Below are 7081 nucleotides of genomic sequence, written 5' to 3'. Positions count from 1 at the left end.
GGGATGAAGAAGCTCCTGATGTGATGAACAATTTGTTGCTTGCCCACAACATAGGGGCAATGGTCGGAATGATTTGTGAAGATGAGGAATTTGATCCGGCACTAAAGGCCATTGCAGCCATTGCCAAGACAGAAGAAACGCCAGAAAATGGTCGCCAAGCATAAAAGTTCCCCATCGGACGGGAGTCTTAGTAACCAGTCTTGCTATCCTTTCTGCGTCCGAATTATCTCAGGGTGTGATCCAGATGTTTTACTTTATTGTCTTACTTTCCAATGTAAACTCTTTTGTATTCAAAAATTTAAAAAATCAAAAAGCAAAAAAAAATCAAAGAAATTAATATTTCATTGTCCAGGAATGTCTCTTTTCTTAATTTCACTTTTCTTATTATCTTTTTAGTTCTGTTAAATGTAGATTTCAATAACATGACATACTTGCGGACTTCATGCCCAGATCCTGAAATGCTGTCAGACCTCGAAATAATGAATCAAGAATTAGATCACAGTGAAGATAAGTTTAAGGAAATAAAACAAAGACACGGAACATCTGAAGGAAAATTAGTTCCAAATTGGAAAGGTCCATACATTGCAACAAAAGTACTGCCAAAAGAGTGCGTTGTATTTGGGACACATCGAAGGAAATGTCCCTGAAACAACTGTCAATGCAAATGCAGCCAAAAGGTACTATGTTGGATCCTCTATATAACATTAATGTTCTCCAGTTGGGTGAAGAAGGTTTTTATTCTCGCTACCCAAACACTATCAACCCTTTACAAACCCTTTGAGCCGGTTACCTTTATTTGACTACCCTCTTTGGAACCTGAAAATGTCACTGAAAAAGAAAAAAAAGAAAAAAGAAAGAATTGAAAAAATGAAATGAAAAAAAAAAGAAAAAGAAGAAAAAGAAAAAAAGGAAGAAAAGGCAAAGAAAATGAAATGAAAAAATGAAAAAAAGAGGAAAAAGAGAAAACAAAACAAAACAGAAAAACAAAAGAAAAATCAAAAACAAAGTTTCCTGAACTACGTTCGACTTGATTCCGAAAGGATACGTAGGCATCCTCTCTCTGGGGTTCAGTCACACCAAAATAAAAATCCAAATTCCCCCCAAAAAGTGAAATTGGGGCAGAAGTTACAATGGTTTGGCGATGGGTTTGCCCGAAAGGTTCCCAGGGTGTAATTCAATCCAAAAGCTTTTACGCCAAACCCCTGTTCAAGTCCTTCTGATCAATCGACAAAGAGGTTCAAAATGGGAGGATACAGTTACCTGAAGCTGATACAACCAAATGAGAGAGATTGAAAATGAGAGAGTCTTATCGGTGAAAATCCACACGGGCACCATAGGACAATGGTAAGCAGAGAAACTAAAAAGGAGAGAGTCTTGTTAGTGAAAACTCGCAAAAAGCACTATAAGGCGATGGTGAGAAGAGAAATGAGAGAGGTCAGCTCGTGAAAACCCGCAAAGGGCACCCCTGATCGAAAAGAGGATCCTCATAGCCATCGGCACCGATAGAGTCCTGGCAAGGTTTCTTGATTTTGAGGCAAACGTTGTGATGAATTTCTGAGAGTCGGACGGTTTACACAGATCAGGCATCCAGTCCAAAAGGCATGTCATGTTCATTGAAGTCCGCATGTACTCCAGATAAGTCCTTCTTTCCTTTCCCCGAAAGTGACACTTCTTGTTTTAAACTTATTCTCCATTCCATTGTTTGTTTTCTTTGGATCCATTTCGGTCTAACTCTGTTCCGAAACTAAGACAAAGAAAAGATGGTAAGACTGATTTACAGGGTTATCATTTGATATAAGCTCATGTGCAAAAAGGCAGCCAACCTCGTTAGGGGCATCAGATCGACCTCGACTGGCCATGGCGGTCGATGCTTTGAAATTAAAAGCTTTCAAAAGAAAGAAATCAAATTGAAGTGCCTATAAGGGCGAAGTGAAGTTGAAAAGGTTGAGTCTCACGTGGCTAACCATCTCGACAAAAGTTTGAAAAGCCAAGGCACCCAAATGCTCTAAAATTGAAGTCGTAAGAAAGAATCCAGAAATGAAAGGTCTATGAAGGCGAAACAAAGTTGGAAAAAGTTAAGTCCCACGCGACTAGCCGTTGCAGCAAAGTTTGAGGAGCCAAAAGTTCCCCAATGCTCAAAAATTAAAAAAAGAGAAAAAAAAGTTAGAAGGAAAAGGCCTACAAAGGCAAAATAAAGTCGAAAAGATTGAGTTCCACCGACCAACCGTCATGGCAAAGTTCCAAAAAACCAGAGGCTCTCCAGGGCCTGAAATGAAATCAGTTCTCAGGAAACAAGCAGTTACAGTTGAGATCTTCATCAAAGAAGCCGGGCCGAAATCAAGTGATTGAAACAATCAAGGCCACAAAACCAACCACCATTTCAAACTAACAATTGTTCTCTGTTTGAAAACATGAAACATGTGCAATCCAAAGCAACCTTGCAAGAAGTAGGTGCTACCCAAAAGAAGCTGCTTGAGCTAAAAAACAGCTTTGCAGCAACAACTCCAAAAAGGAAAGTCTCCTCCAAAATTCTTTCCCGCATTTACTCATTCTCTAAAATTAAAAAAAAAAAGATAAGAAGAAAAAAAATGATGATGAAAATGAAAAAAAAAACAGAAATGAAAAAGAAAAGAAGGAGAAAAATTCAAAATCATGGTACCTTAGGGTCTCCAATCTCTAGCTACGTTGTTCCAACATATGGTCCTATTCCCTAGTCGCTCCCATCATAACCTGGTAATATTTTCTATTAAAGGGTTCCACACCCTAGTTTTCCCGGCATAACCCGTGGACCTCTCCGGCATAACCGGAGGACGTTTTTATTTTCCGACATAACCTGATGACTTTCCCGGCATAACCCGTGGACTTCCCCGGCATAACCCGATGACCTTTTTCTTTTCCGGCATAACCCGATAACTTTCCCGGCATAACCCGTGGACCTCCCCGGCATAACCCGAGGACCTTTTGTCTTTTCCGGCATAACCGGATGACTTTCCCAGCATAACCCATGGACCTCCCCGGCATAACCCGAGGACCTTTTCCGACATAACCCGATGACTTTTCTGGCATAACCCGATGACTTTTCTGGCATAACCCGATGACTTTCTCGGCATAACCCGAGGTCCTTTTTCTTTTCCGGCAAAACCAGATGACTTCCCCGGCATAACTCGAGGACCTTTTTTTATTTCCAACGTAATCCGATCACTTTACCGGCATAGCCCGTGGACCTCCCCGGCATAACCTGGGTACCTTTTTTCTTTTCCTGCATAACCCGATGACCTCCCCGGCATAACCCATGGACCTCCCCGGCATAACCCGGGACCTTTTCCGGCATAACCCGATAACTTTCACGGCATAACCCGAGGACCTTTTTCTTTTTCGCCGTAACCCGATCACTTTCCCGACATAACTTGTGGACCTCCCAGACATAACCCGTGGACCTTTTTCTTTTCCGGCATAACCCGATGACTTTCCCGACATAACCTATGGACCTCCCCGACATAACCCGAGGACCTTTTTTCTTTTTCGGCATAACCCGATGACTTTCCCGGCATAACCTGTGGACCTCCCCGGTATAACCCGAGGACCTTTTTCCGACATAACCCGATGACTTTTCCGGCATAACCCGAGGGACTTTTTCTTTTCCGGCATAACTCGATGACTTCCCCGGCATAGCCCGAGGACCTTTTTCTTTTCCGGCGTAACCCGATCACTTTCCCGGCATAACCCATGGACCTCCCCAGCATAACCCGATGACCTTTTTCTTTTCCGGCATAACCCGATGACTTTCCCGGCATAACCCGTGGACCTCCCCGGAATAACCCGATGACCTTTTTTATTTTCTGGCATAACCCGATGACTTTCCCAGCATAACCCGTGGACCTCCCCAACATAACCCGAGGGCCTTTTTCTTCCCCGGCATAGCCCGAGGGACTTTTTATTTTTTGGCGTAACCCGATCACTTTCCCGGCATAACCCATGGACCTCCCCGGCATAACCCGAGGACCTTTTTCTTTTCCGGCATAACCCGATGACTTTTCCGGCATAACCCGTGGACCTCCCCAGCATAACTCGAGGACCTTTTTCTTTTCCGGCATAATCTGATGACTTTCCCGGCATAACCTGTGGACCTCCCCGGCATAACCTAAGGACCTTTTTCTTTTCCAGCATAACCCGATAACCTTCCCCGGCATAACCAGAGGACCTTTTTTGGCATAACCCGATGACTTCCCTTGGTATAACCCGAGGACCTATTTTCTTTTTTGGCATAACCCGGTCATTTCTCCAGCATAACCTGGTAATCTCCCCAACTTGGGGGCTCCGATCTCCATTTGATGGCATTTTAGATATAGGGTCTCCACTCCCTAATCTCTTTTTCTTAGGGATAAACAATCCCTATTTTAATTGCTTTCAATAAATAAATAGTTTAGATTTTGGTGCAATAACTCAAGAAATTTTCCTATTGAAAACTGGGGCAGAAAATTTCGTTCATTTGTTTGCTTTGGTTCCTAAACATGTTTTCACCGTGAGGCACAAGGTTTGAGATAACCAAAAGAAGAAGTCTCAACCCAAATAAAAGAAAAAGAAGAACAAGAAAAGAAGTTGAACTCTAAGTGTAGAAGCAGAGAAAAGATGCGGACTGCTCAATATATGATTGAAGTCACAAGTTTTGCATGTCCCACCTTGATCCGAAAAGCTGAAGAAGAATGAACCAGCGGTTGTAGCTAACAAGCATCAAGATTCAGATCAGAGTACGCAAGAAAAACCATCCAAGACTCAAGATCAAGCTTTAGAAGGTCTATAGATAGGGATCTTATAACTCGTAGTTGATAGGATTAACTAGTTTAGCTTTTCATCTTTTATTTCGGTGTAATAAAAAGCTCAACAAGCAAAAACAGCAGCAATAGCAGTGAAATCACAGTTTCCCGGTAGTCCCAGCTACCAAAACCTCCAGAACTACACTTACTTGATTCCTTTATAGCCAAGGATATGTAGGCAACCTCGGAAGCAAGGTTCGGTTAGATATTTCAAAAATGCTTTCCACGGAGTTTCAAACGGGCAAAAATTCCCTCGTAATTGCTCATGTTATCTTTTCCCAAAAACCCTTCGTGTTTCAAAGTAAAGAGGGGCAGCTGTGAGCATGTGATTTTTGCCATATATGAATTACTCCTATAAAATCCAAGAAAATAGATTTTTTCCAATTGTTTGCCATTTTTTTTTTGGATTTTTGTAGGATTTTATTAATTATTTGCATTTTTGTGCACGTTTAAGTTTTATTAAAATTCATGAAAATGAGAAAAATACCATGCATTGCGTTTAGGATTTATTTTTATATTTTTAGGTTTAATTAGTTAATTAATTACTTTCATAAAAATAAAAATCACAAAAATAGTTCATTTTTACATTTTAACCGTTTAATTTTTTAGATTAATGATTTTTCCCTTTTAATTTAGGATCAAGTAATTGTTATAAATTTTATAATTAGATAATTAGCTTAATTTTACAATTTAGATTAATTTAAGGAACTTAATTTAGGATTTTTAATTAAAACAACCCAGTATAATCCCACTTAGTGAGGTCTGGGAGGGTAGTGTGTACGCTTACCTTACCCCTACCCTGGGGTAGAGAGGCTGGTTCCAAATAGACCCCAGTCATCCTTCCTCCAAGAACTTCCCACCTTGCTCTTGGGGAGACTCGAACTCACAACCTCAGGATTTTTAATTAAAGAAAAAAGAAAAGAGAAAAACAAAGAAAAAGGAAATAAAAGGGGGAATTGAACAAGGGGGCTTTTTATTTTGAAATTGGGCCAATTTAATACAAAACCAGTCCAAAAAGTCCGCCCAAATAATTAGCCTACCCGAACCGACCCAAGCCGCCTTCTCCCATTAAAATCCCTAAAAATCTAGACTTAGAGAACGATCAGAACGAGGACCCTCTCCTCTGGATTTTTCTAAGAAAATGGAGGAAATCCCCTCCCCTGAAAAGAACCAATACAACAGATATCTTCTTCAGTTTTAGAAAAAAAAAGACAACAAAAAGATTGAACCCTTCTCTTTCAGAGAGCAATAATGGGCTCCTCTTCTTCTTCTTCATGAGAGAGACCCAAGAAATTTCGGACCCTCCCCTTCTAACCTAGAGCAGCACCATTTATGGCTCTGAATCTTCACAAAAGAAGACCAAAAAGTAGAAGTCATTCCTCACTTTCCTTTCATTTTTTTAATCACTAGAGTCAATCTCTGATTTGAGGTTAGAAGACAAAAACAAAACTCCCAAAAAACAAAAGAAAAATTTTAAAAAGTAAAAAATAAAAGGAAGAATCCAAAGCTGGTTTTGGGTTTTCATTCAATTGTTGCACGTTTCTGGGATTTCTCAAAGCGGTTTGAGCTGTGGAAGTTGATGAATTTGTTGAATCTACCTGTTTCTGGATTTGCTGGACTTCACCTTCTATTTTCGGACAATCGTTTGATCATTTTCTGATATTTTCTTGCTAATTAGGTATGTGTACACACACCTTTTATTCCCGTTTGAATTCTACATGAAAATCCATCTATTCATCTTTTAATGCGGTTCAATTGTTTGGATCTATCGTACGAAACTGTTGAGTCTGTTTGGAATGGTTTTCTCTGTTAAACTATAAAATTGTCACTCTCTAATCATATTCAGATGTTGAGATCTAGCATGTACAATTGCTGAATTGTTTTTAGAAAAATACTATCTCTGTTAAGCTTTGAAAGTATCAGTGGATTAAAGTTAGATATTCGAATTGCTAGATCTTAAGAGATAATGTGATGTTTACTGTTGATAGTCATTCGAATTCCAAGTTAATGAAATCCTGTTATCCATGTCTGATTAGTAGAATGTATAATTGATTACCAGTTTCTTTTAGTTGTGTACATAACTGAAACAATAAACTACATTTGTTTGTATTCTGATTTTGACATTTATGGGCTTTTTGGGAAGCCCCGGATCTGCTAAAGCCTTGAAGATGGACTCAACTTGTTATGAGTCTAGTCGGGTCTGGTACGACTAATTGATTAAGCCTATCCTCATTTAGCCCTGTTAGATTTTTCTTTAATACTTTTCT

Source organism: Nicotiana tabacum, chromosome 7, assembly GCF_000715075.1.
Source record: "Nicotiana tabacum cultivar K326 chromosome 7, ASM71507v2, whole genome shotgun sequence".
NCBI classification, from domain to species: Eukaryota; Viridiplantae; Streptophyta; class Magnoliopsida; order Solanales; family Solanaceae; genus Nicotiana; species Nicotiana tabacum.
Note: the sequence above shows the minus strand (reverse complement) of the source record.